Source organism: Schistocerca cancellata, chromosome 8, assembly GCF_023864275.1.
Source record: "Schistocerca cancellata isolate TAMUIC-IGC-003103 chromosome 8, iqSchCanc2.1, whole genome shotgun sequence".
Lineage (NCBI taxonomy): Eukaryota > Metazoa > Arthropoda > Insecta > Orthoptera > Acrididae > Schistocerca > Schistocerca cancellata.
Genome location: NC_064633.1, coordinates 81,617,903 through 81,630,235, shown reverse-complemented (window position 1 = coordinate 81,630,235; position 12,333 = coordinate 81,617,903). Strand labels below are relative to the sequence as shown.

The following is a 12,333-nucleotide window of genomic DNA, read 5'->3' as shown; positions in this document are numbered from 1 at the left end:
AGAGCCACAACACAACGACAACGGAAACGTCCGTGAGAAGAGCTAAAACTCGCCACAGGAAAAGTATGTTCCGCTATTTCTTTTCGACCGCTCGGGCTACCGGACGAGCGACGCCTACACTGCTGTCACTGTCGTCTCTAGTAAAATCTGCATGGCGTGTTTCTGCGTAATTTACTTGTTCTATAAGATCAAGGGAGTATGTTAGTTTCAGAATGTTCAAAGTGGATAGTCAGATGTGGGGTTCGAACCCTCGCTCCCTTACGGGAACCAGAGCTTAAATCTGGCGCCTTAGACCGCTCGGCCAATCTGACGTGCGAGGCATTCGCTCCAGTGACTTCCATCTCTAGCAATATCTCAAGAACCTAGCTGCGAAATCTGTTTCTTTTTTCGGTAGGATGTAATTATGTCAGGTTAAGAATATTTAAGACACAATGTCAGACGTGGCGAAGGAAACGAACCCTCCATTTCGGGAACTAATGTGGCGCGTTGGACCGCTTTCTTCCGTCGTTTCCAGTTTGAACTGTAACTAGCAAAACTGTATTTAGTAATAGTAACATTTTCACATTGATGCAAAGAAAACTAGATATTAAAGAACGGCAAATAAGGCCGTTTCCTAGCAACAGCCACGCTCTGCATTACGCACTCGTGGGAAGCCAATGAAATACTTCCTGTGAGGCTCAAGCTGTCGACCTTCACTTTACAATACTTAGGCACTACCCGGTGGTACCGACCCATACATACTGAAACGCCTTTGGATCGTCAGTGGGTACTTCATATTAGAAATTTCATGTTCGCCCTGATGTGCATTAAAGGGCAGATTCTTCAGTGAAAGTTCGTTCTGCGCTCAGTTACAGTATATCGCCCTAGCAGCACCAGGAAAACGGGTTCAGCTGTGCTCGCCTTCCACTCGGCGTTGAGCACCTACAGCGAGATTGCCTTCGGCCTCTGGCGCCAGGAGGGAAGGCGACACATCACGGCGCAAGCAGCGCGTAGCAGAAGGCGGTGGTGGTGTGTCGGTGAGCATGGTTGCTTCCCAAGTAACTGATCGGGGTTCGAAACCCGGACACGGAACGGAAGTTGTCTCCTCTACTCAGGAGAATGTTTTCAACGCTCGCGAACTGTCGTGTTACGAATGGTTTTCCTTCGCCCCTCGTCCCGCTCCGCGTAGGCTAGTGTGGATTGCGATTCACAGCATCGTGTGTCCCGTCCCCATGTGTCGACTTGTCTCGACTTTGCTCGGCTGACGCTTGCAAATGGGCATATATGTAGAGGACAGGCGCTAGAATCGACTGGGAGAGACCAACTCGACAAACACACAACGGACCCTTTCATTTGACTGTGGCCGCAGGTTCGCGAATTTGGGTACCGAGAGGCAAGAGACGGGTCAGCGTGCTGGACCGTATCATTACCGCGCAGCAACACCGAAAACTAAGGGAAAAGGCAAAATTAAAGAATCCAACAGCACGCAGACATCCTAGTTAGTCACCGAGCCGTGTACTAAGCACGCAAAAATGCTGCTTAACTTCGGTGTTCGGACGAGAACCCGTGTCGTCAGCGTGGCACAGAAGTCGGCGAGAACGTTTCCAGACGTGTGGACATCTTAGTCCTTGTACAGATCACTTGAGATTTGCCTGGCAGTCTCTCGCGCTGCCTTTTAGGGAAGCAATATGGAATAGCCCTTGGTGGGACCTAATCCACAGCCTTCCCGTTATTAGCATGACACACTAACTTAGTGAGCTTACTGCCCACGCAATACGGCCGCTTCAGAACTCCAGTACCTGAGCCACCGTTTCATCTATCTTTATTAAGGCCCTACGATTCATTTAAACACGTATGTGTTGCTGTTGAGGTTTTCTCGCTGTCGCTTGGAACCTAGAGCCACAACACAACGACAACGGAAACGTCCGTGAGAAGAGCTAAAACTCGCCACAGGAAAAGTATGTTCCGCTATTTCTTTTCGACCGCTCGGGCTACCGGACGAGCGACGCCTGCACTGCTGTCACTGTCGTCTCTAGTAAAATCTGCATGGCGTGTTTCTGCGTAATTTACTTGTTCTATAAGGTCAAGGGAGTATGTTAGTTTCAGAATGTTCAAAATGGATAGTCAGACGTGGGGTTCGAACCTTCGCTCCCTTACGGGAACCAGAGCTTAAATCTGGCGCCTTAGACCGCTCGGCCAATCTGACGTGCGAGGCATTCGCTCCAGTGACTTCCATCTCTAGCAATATCTCAAGAACCTAGCTGCGAAATCTGTTTCTTTTTTCGGTAGGATGTAATTATGTCAGGTTTAGAATATTTAAGACACAATGTCAGACGTGGCGAAGGAAACGAACCCTCCATTTCGGGAACTAATGTGGCGCGTTGGACCGCTTTCTTCCGTCGTTTCCAGTTTGAACTGTAACTAGCAAAACTGTATTTAGTAATAGTAACATTTTCACATTGATGCAAAGAAAACTAGATATTAAAGAACGGCAAATAAGGCCGTTTCCTAGCAACAGCCACGCTCTGCATTACGCACTCGTGGGAAGCCAATGAAATACTTCCTGTGAGGCTCAAGCTGTCGACCTTCACTTTACAATACTTAGGCACTACCCGGTGGTACCGACCCATACATACTGAAACGCCTTTGGATCGTCAGTGGGTACTTCATATTAGAAATTTCATGTTCGCCCTGATGTGCATTAAAGGGCAGATTCTTCAGTGAAAGTTCGTTCTGCGCTCAGTTACAGTATATCGCCCTAGCAGCACCAGGAAAACGGGTTCAGCTGTGCTCGCCTTCCACTCGGCGTTGAGCGCCTACAGCGAGATTGCCTTCGGCCTCTGGCGCCAGGAGGGAAGGCGACACATCACGGCGCAAGCAGCGCGTAGCAGAAGGCGGTGGTGGTGTGTCGGTGAGCATGGTTGCTTCCCAAGTAACTGATCGGTGTTCGAAAACCGGACACGGAACGGAAGTTGTCTCCTTTACTCAGGAGAATGTTTTCAACGCTCGCGAACTGTCGTGTTACGAATGGTTTTCCTTCGCCCCTCGTCCCGCTCCGCGTAGGCTAGTGTGGATTGCGATTCACAGCATCGTGTGTCCCGTCCCCATGTGTCGACTTGTCTCGACTTTGCTCGGCTGACGCTTGCAAATGGGCGTATATGTAGAGGACAGGCGCTAGAATCGACTGGGAGAGACCAACTCGACAAACACACAACGGACCCTTTCATTTGACTGTGGCCGCAGGTTCGCGAATTTGGGTACCGAGAGGCAAGAGACGGGTCAGCGTGCTGGACCGTATCATTACCGCGCAGCAACACCGAAAACTAAGGGAAAAGGCAAAATTAAAGAATCCAACAGCACGCAGACATCCTAGTTAGTCACCGAGCCGTGTACTAAGCACGCAAAAATGCTGCTTAACTTCGGTGTTCGGACGAGAACCCGTGTCGTCAGCGTGGCACAGAAGTCGGCGAGAACGTTTCCAGACGTGTGGACATCTTAGTCCTTGTACAGATCACTTGAGATTTGCCTGGCAGTCTCTCGCGCTGCCTTTTAGGGAAGCAATATGGAATAGCCCTTGGTGGGACCTAATCCACAGCCTTCCCGTTATTAGCATGACACACTAACTTAGTGAGCTTACTGCCCACGCAATACGGCCGCTTCAGAACTCCAGTACCTCAGCCACCGTTTCATCTATCTTTATTAAGGCCCTACGATTCATTTAAACACGTATGTGTTGCTGTTGAGGTTTTCTCGCTGTCGCTTGGAACCTAGAGCCACAACACAACGACAACGGAAACGTCCGTGAGAAGAGCTAAAACTCGCCACAGGAAAAGTATGTTCCGCTATTTCTTTTCGACCGCTCGGGCTACCGGACGAGCGACGCCTACACTGCTGTCACTGTCGTCTCTAGTAAAATCTGCATGGCGTGTTTCTGCGTAATTTACTTGTTCTATAAGATCAAGGGAGTATGTTAGTTTCAGAATGTTCAAAATGCATTGTCAGATGTGGGGTTCGAACGCACGCTCCCTTACGGGAACCAGAGCTTAAATCTGGCGCCTTAGACCGCTCGGCCAATCTGACGTGCGAGGCATTCGCTCCAGTGTCTTCCATCTCTAGCAATATCTCAAGAACCTCGCTGCGAAATCTGTTTCTTTTTTCGGTAGGATGTAATTATGTCAGGTTTAGAATATTTAAGACACAATGTCAGACGTGGCGAAGGAAACGAACCCTCCATTTCGGGAACTAATGTGGCGCGTTGGACCGCTTTCTTCCGTCGTTTCCAGTTTGAACTGTAACTAGCAAAACTGTATTTAGTAATAGTAACATTTTCACATTGATGCAAAGAAAACTAGATATTAACGAACGGCAAATAAGGCCGTTTCCTAGCAACAGCCACGCTCTGCATTACGCACTCGTGGGAAGCCAATGAAATACTTCCTGTGAGGCTCAAGCTGTCGACCTTCACTTTACAATACTTAGGCACTGCCCCGGTGGTACCGACGCATACATACTGAAACGCCTTTGGATCGTCAGTGGGTACTTCATATTAGAAATTTCATGTTCGCCCTGATGTGCATTAAAGGGCAGATTCTTCAGTGAAAGTTCGTTCTGCGCTCAGTTACAGTATATCGCCCTAGCAGCACCAGGAAAACGGGTTCAGCTGTGCTCGCCTTCCACTCGGCGTTGAGCGCCTACAGCGAGATTGCCTTCGGCCTCTGGCGCCAGGAGGGAAGGCGACACATCACGGCGCAAGCAGCGCGTAGCAGAAGGCGGTGGTGGTGTGTCGGTGAGCATGGTTGCTTCCCAAGTAACTGATCGGGGTTCGAAACCCGGACACGGAACGGAAGTTGTCTCCTTTACTCAGGAGAATGTTTTCAACGCTCGCGAACTGTCGTGTTACGAATGGTTTTCCTTCGCCCCTCGTCCCGCTCCGCGTAGGCTAGTGTGGATTGCGATTCACAGCATCGTGTGTCCCGTCCCCATGTGTCGACTTGTCTCGACTTTGCTCCGCTGACGCTTGCAAATGGGCGTATATGTAGAGGACAGGCGCTAGAATCGACTGGGAGAGACCAACTCGACAAACACACAACGGACCCTTTCATTTGACTGTGGCCGCAGGTTCACGAATTTGGGTACCGAGAGGCAAGAGACGGGTCAGCGTGCTGGACCGTATCATTACCGCGCAGCAACACCGAAAACTAAGGGAAAAGGCAAAATTAAAGAATCCAACAGCACGCAGACATCCTAGTTAGTCACCGAGCCGTGTACTAAGCACGCAAAAATGCTGCTTAACTTCGGTGTTCGGACGAGAACCCGTGTCGTCAGCGTGGCACAGAAGTCGGCGAGAACGTTTCCAGACGTGTGGAAATCTTAGTCCTTGTACAGATCACTTGAGATTTGCCTGGCAGTCTCTCGCGCTGCCTTTTAGGGAAGCAATATGGAATAGCCCTTGGTGGGACCGCCCGCATCTTGTGGTCGTGCGGTAGCGTTCTCGCTTCCCACGCCCGGGTTCCCGGGTTCGATTCCGGGCGGGGTCAGAGATTTTCTCTGCCTCGTGGTGGCTGGGTGTTGTGTGCTGTCCTTAGGTTAGTTAGGTTTAAGTAGTTCTAAGTTCTAGGGGACCGATGACCATAGATGTTAAGTCCCATAGTGCTCACAGCCATTTGCACCTTGGTGGGACCTAATCCACAGCCTTCCCGTTATTAGCATGACACACTAACTTAGTGAGCTTACTGCCCACGCAATACGGCCGCTTCAGAACTCCAGTACCTCAGCCACCGTTTCATCTATCTTTATTAAGGCCCTACGATTCATTTAAACACGTATGTGTTGCTGTTGAGGTTTTCTCGCTGTCGCTTGGAACCTAGAGCCACAACACAACGACAACGGAAACGTCCGTGAGAAGAGCTAAAACTCGCCACAGGAAAAGTATGTTCCGCTATTTCTTTTCGACCGCTCGGGCTGCCGGACGAGCGACGCCTGCACTGCTGTCACTGTCGTCTCTAGTAAAATCTGCATGGCGTGTTTCTGCGTAATTTACTTGTTCTATAAGATCAAGGGAGTATGTTAGTTTCAGAATGTTCAAAATGCATTGTCAGATGTGGGGTTCGAACGCACGCTCCCTTACGGGAACCAGAGCTTAAATCTGGCGCCTGAGACCGCTCGGCCAATCTGACGTGCGAGGCATTCGCTCCAGTGTCTTCCATCTCTAGCAATATCTCAAGAACCTCGCTGCGAAATCTGTTTCTTTTTTCGGTAGGATGTAATTATGTCAGGTTTAGAATATTTAAGACACAATGTCAGACGTGGCGAAGGAAACGAACCCTCCATTTCGGGAACTAATGTGGCGCGTTGGACCGCTTTCTTCCGTCGTTTCCAGTTTGAACTGTAACTAGCAAAACTGTATTTAGTAATAGTAACATTTTCACATTGATGCAAAGAAAACTAGATATTAACGAACGGCAAATAAGGCCGTTTCCTAGCAACAGCCACGCTCTGCATTACGCACTCGTGGGAAGCCAATGAAATACTTCCTGTGAGGCTCAAGCTGTCGACCTTCACTTTACAATACTTAGGCACTGCCCCGGTGGTACCGACCCATACATACTGAAACGCCTTTGGATCGTCAGTGGGTACTTCATATTAGAAATTTCATGTTCGCCCTGATGTACATTAAAGGGCAGATTCTTCAGTGAAAGTTCGTTCTGCGCTCAGTTACAGTATATCGCCCTAGCAGCACCAGGAAAACGGGTTCAGCTGTGCTCGCCTTCCACTCGGCGTTGAGTGCCTACAGCGAGATTGCCTTCGGCCTCTGGCGCCAGGAGGGAAGGCGACACATCACGGCGCAAGCAGCGGGTAGCAGAAGGCGGTGGTGGTGTGTCGGTGAGCATGGTTGCTTCCCAAGTAACTGATCGGGGTTCGAAACCCGGACACGGAACGGAAGTTGTCTCCTTTACTCAGGAGAGTGTTTTCAACGGTACGAATGGTTTCCCTTTGCTCCTCGTAGGCTAGTGCGGAGTACGATTCACAGCATCGTGTGTCCCCGTGTGTCGACTTGTCTTGACATTGCTCGGCTCACGCGAAAGCTGACGCTTGCAAATGGGCGTATATGCAGAGGACAGGCGCTAGAATCGACTGGGAGAGACCAACTCGACAAACACACAACGGTCGCTTTCATTTGACTGTGGCCGCATATTCGCGCTTTGCGAGCAAGAGGTGGGTCAGCGTGCTGGACCGTACCTTTACCGCACAGCAGCACCAAAAACTAAGGAAAAAGGCAAAACTGAAGAAACCAACAGCACGCGGACTTCCTAGTTCGTCACCCACCCGAGTACTAACCACGACCAACGCTGCCTAATTTCGGTGTTCGGACATGATCCCGTGTCGTTGGCACTGTAAGTAGGCTGTTTATGTTTTCTTATTGGCAACGTTACGTAGCGCTCTGTATGTAAATCACTGGCTGTGCTGTGTGTAGTCTGTGGCCAGTTTGCATTGTTGTCAGCCATTGTAGTGTTGGGCAGTGGCAGGTGGATGTGAACAGCGCGTAGCGTTGCGCAGTTGGAGGTGAGCCGCCAGCAGTGTTGGATGTGGGGAGAGAGATGGCGGAGTTTTGAAATTTGTCATGAACTGCTATATATATTATGATTATTAAGGTAAATACATTGCTTGTTGTCTATTAAAATCTTTCATTTGCCTATCAGTAGTTAGTGCTTTCCGTAGTTTGAATCTTTTATTTAGCTGGCAGTAGTGGCGCTCGCTGTATTGTAGGAGCTTGAGTAACGAAGATTTTTGTGAGGTAAGTGATTTGTGAAACGCATAGGTTAATGTTAGTCAGGGCCATTCTTTTGTAGGGATTTTTGTAAGTCAGATTGCGTTGCGCTAAAAATATTGTGTGTCAGTTTAAGCACAGTCATGCATAATTGTTCAAAGGGGACGTTTCATATGACGACCCTTTGCCGAGGATACTTCACTGGAATCTTCTGATTTTTTCTTGTAGTTTGTGTAATTAGTGTAGCTTTTGTTTATTGCTAGCGCGTAATTGTAGAGAAAATCTCCTTTGTAGTTGCAGTCTTTCATTGTTGTACAGTAAAACAGTTGTGGCATGCATGTAGATTTGCACCAAGTATTTCGTAGCTGCAATTAACTAGATATTATTTTCAGTGCTATGTTAATGTCTTCCCCTATTTTTGCTCTTAAAGTTGTGTGTTTCTGTGTTATCGTGTGAAATATTGTGACAATAATGGCGTGTGAAAAACGTAATACTAGCCTCCAAAGTAAACTGAGAAATGACAGTGAAGACGAAAGCAGTGTATTAGCGCCACCGAGTAATGAATTAACTAATGTTCAAAGTAGTAATTTGGTAATTGTACATAGGGAAATGGAGCGGGCTGCAAACAATGGTGTAGACAGTGAAACAATTAGTGAACAGGGAAGCATTATCGATCGATCGGTCGGCAACAGCTTGCCTCAGGAATCCGAAATGACAGGACACAATCTTGCAAATACTGTAGATTCAGGCTTTGCGTCCTCACCCTTTTCTCAAATAAGTCAAGACACATTTTCTGCTTTTCAAACTGCGAATATTGCCGGTTCAAATGCATTGTCGAATAGCACTGAGGAACATGTTTCAGACACCAGTGCATTGTTATCACAATTAATGCAACAAATGGGACAAAAGCTTCAAAAGTTAGACACAATGGAACAAAATCTTCAAAAGTTAGACACCACACTTGAACAAACACGTGAAGATTTAACTACTGAGTTACATAACATTGAATCGAAATGCCAAAAAGTCTGTAATGACGTAAAAACACAAATTTGTGAGCATTTTCAACCTATTTTTTCGCGGCATGAAAATGTATTACAGAATCACGAAGGCGCCATAAAAGAACTGCAAACCATTGTTCATGAAAATGAGACCTTGTGGGCTAAAATTGACTCAGTTGCATCTACCGATTCGGTTACGCAACTTGCAAAAACTCAGGAAAACTTAAAGGACACAGTAGATTCGATTTCAACACAAATGGACACTCTGAAACTTGGTTCAGAAAAACACACTGAGGAAATGTGTTCACTATCGGAGAAAGTAGCAGAACTTTCGGACCAGGTCACTAACTTATCTGCAAAGGTAGATGATGATCTGAATGACACAAGACCTGTAGCCATCACTGACACAGAAGGGTATGAACAAATTAAGAAATTCAAACAAAACCAGAATCAAATTAATACGCAATACAAAAGAGAAATGCGGGAAGTACAAGATCAGTTGGCACAAGTAATACAAAAATTTCATATTTCAGAGGACACTCTCGCTCCAACCCGGGAAGAGGAACTTAGAAATACGGAACAGCCACAAAATAATAACACAGGGCATTTCGGAAATTATGAAAGAAATTGGCAGGGTGCACCGAATTTTGAGATGGAACCGCCGACACGACGTAACAATGACCGATATGCTACTCGCCGACACGATGATTTTGACTATAAGTTGTTCATTACTACACGTAAATTCAAAACGTTTAAGAATTCTGCCAACGACATTCATCCACAAGCGTGGATCCATCAATTCTCTCATTGTTTTCCTCCCAACTGGTCATTGGAGCACAGGTTAGAATTTATGTGTGGCTACTTAGAGAATGAACCAGCTGTAAGAATGTGATCGGTCATTCACGATTGCCACAGTGAAGGAGAATTTTACCATACCTTCCTCTCAGCATATTGGTCTCAAGCCACACAACACCGAGTAAAACATGGCATCATAATGATGAAATATTTCGAACAATCTGAATTTCCCAGTCTTGTGAAATATTTTGAAGAGATGTTGCACAAGAATCAGTACCTGTCAAACCCATACAGCCCCTCAGAACTCATCCGCATTTGCTTAATCAAATTACCTGAACATTTACGGCATATTATTTTGGTAGAACGTTGCAAAGACGACATTAAAGCTTTTCAGGGGCTCTTACAAGAACTGGAAATTGACACTGACAACCGCGGAACGCGAAAACAGGAGCACAACAATTACAGGTCACATCCGTCACATTTCTGCGATGACAGAAATAATAACTGGACGCGACAAGGCTATTCTCACAACACAAATCGTGACCAAAACAGACACCACTCGTATGACAACCGTTGGCAGAGTAGTAATAATTACAGGGAAAGATCACCTCTCCGCGGCAATGACTATCACAAAGACAATCAGAGAAACAGACAATATGGGAACCAAAACAATTATTATTACGGGAGACAGAATAACTTAAGACGCAACAGTTCAGCGCGCAGTTACGATTCAGGGAGAAATTCTCCACCACTTAACCGACAAGAAAGAAACTACAGGAACTACCGACATGATGACAGACGATGTGATCGTAACCACAGACCTGCTGACTTTCAAAAATCCCTACAAAAGAATGGCCCTGACTAACATTAACCTATACGTTTCACAAATCACTTACCTCACAAAAATCTTCATTACTCGAACTACTGCAATACAGCGAGCGCCACTGCTGCCAGCTAAATAAAAGATTCAAACTAAGGAAGGCACTAACTACTGATAGGCATAGTTAGCAAATGAAAGATTTTAATAGAGAACAAACAATGTATTTACCTTAATATTCATAATTGACATCCAGTCTTACAAATTTCAAAACTCCGCCATCTCTCTCCCCACATCCACCACTGCTGGCGGCTCACCTCCAACAGCGCAACGCTACGCGCTGTTCACATCCAGCTGCCGCTGCCCAACACTACAATGGCAGACAACAATGCTAACTAGCCACAGACTGCACACAGCACAGCCAGTGATTTTCATACAGAGAGCGCTACGTGGCGGCGGCGTTACCAATATAAGAACCTAAACAGCCTACTTACATAGGTGGCAGTAGTGGCGCTCGCTGTATTGCAGGAGCATGAGTAACGAAGATTTTTGTGAGGTAAGTGATTTGTGAAACGCATAGGTTAATGTTAGTCAGGGCCATTCTTTTGTAGGGATTTTTGAAAGTCAGATTGCGTTGTGCTAAAAATATTGTGTGTCAGTTTAAGCACAGTCATGTATAATTGTTCAAAGGGGACGTTTCAAAGGGTGATGTGCAGAGAAATTTTCGGCACAGTGCCGCTCAGGAGAGTTTTTGTTGGAACTACTGCATCTGATTCAGGACCCAAGGGCTACGCCACAGGCGTCTGCGCACAGTCGAGCATGTGTGTTGAATAATGGTGCTGATAGCCACGTATCATTTCAAGCAGATTTGATGCCTTTCGGAGACAATTTTTCATTGAATAGGATTGTAGCTGATTTGTGGCAGCAGGAAATAAGCTGTAGTCAAAAGAATCTTCAATAGATGGTGGCAGGTCACATCAGTATTGTATGGCTCGTAACGCGTTGTGTGGAGCCCGGCTAGCTCAGTCGGTAGAGCAGTTGCGCCGCAGCAGCGGCCGTGTGCAGACGTGCCGGAGTGCTCGCTCCGCGCGTGTTTGGCGGCGCCTGCAGCTGGTTGGGCCTTGTGAGTACATCGTGGCCTTTGCCATGGATGATCAGTTACGCCGTTACACGTTGCGTTTCCAATTCCCGTTCGGTTACAGCCGACCACAGGTCCACGAATTAGTCGATTTCTTCTTCGACAGATTGGGTCTTCAAGACGAGGAAGTTTTAGGATTTTCATACGATTTCCTGGCGAATGCCGTCTACGTGAAACTTGTTAGTGACGAGCCTTGTTTACGTGTAATGGACTTAACTAAGGGTACTGCCGAGTTCATTAATTCTGGTGGGTGATATTTGTAAAGTTGTCGTTAACCATGCTGGGTTAGGTCTGCGCACGGTCCGCGTATTTAACCTGCCATTTGAAATTGAACTTGAGCGTATTCGGCAATGTCTGTCCCAGTATGGGAACGTATTGTAAATTCACCAAGAGCAGTGGAGTGGACTAAAACACTTCAATGTGGATAATGGTGTCAGGGTAGCGCGAATCGACCTCTCCAAGCATATCCCGTCGAATGTCGTGGTACAAGGCTTCCGGGCACTCGTCATGTACGAGGGGCAACCACGTACTTGTGTACTTTGTGGCTCTACGGACCATCTGAAGGCCGCGTGTCCCCATGCTAAACCAGTGCGTCGTGTTTTACGACAACGTGATGCCTTTGCAGCTGGGCAGGATGGCAACAGGCCGACGTATGCCGAGAGCCTTGTCGGTCCGTCTGTCGTTAGCGCGCCACAGCTGCACGCGGCTGAGGTTGTGCCAGACGTGCCCGCCGCCGATGTAAACAACGCTACGGCGAGCCGAATGCCCGTTGCTTCTGACGTGGAAAACTATGCAAACGACGGGGCCGGAAATTCGCGCCCTTCGGCTACTGGCGTGG

General features: G+C 47.4%; 3 non-coding genes across 3 annotated transcripts; all 3 read right to left on the bottom strand.

The window, feature by feature from the left end:
• Positions 1–227: 227 nt before the first annotated feature.
• Positions 228–311, bottom strand: Trnal-uaa (transfer RNA leucine (anticodon UAA)). Its single transcript has one exon. It is a non-coding gene; the product is annotated as a tRNA-Leu (tRNA).
• A 3,664-nt stretch (positions 312–3,975) lies between these two features.
• Trnal-uaa (transfer RNA leucine (anticodon UAA)) lies at positions 3,976–4,059 on the bottom strand. The gene has a single exon. It is a non-coding gene; the product is annotated as a tRNA-Leu (tRNA).
• A 2,012-nt stretch (positions 4,060–6,071) lies between these two features.
• On the bottom strand, positions 6,072–6,155 carry Trnal-uaa (transfer RNA leucine (anticodon UAA)). The gene has a single exon. It is a non-coding gene; the product is annotated as a tRNA-Leu (tRNA).
• Positions 6,156–12,333: the final 6,178 nt, after the last annotated feature.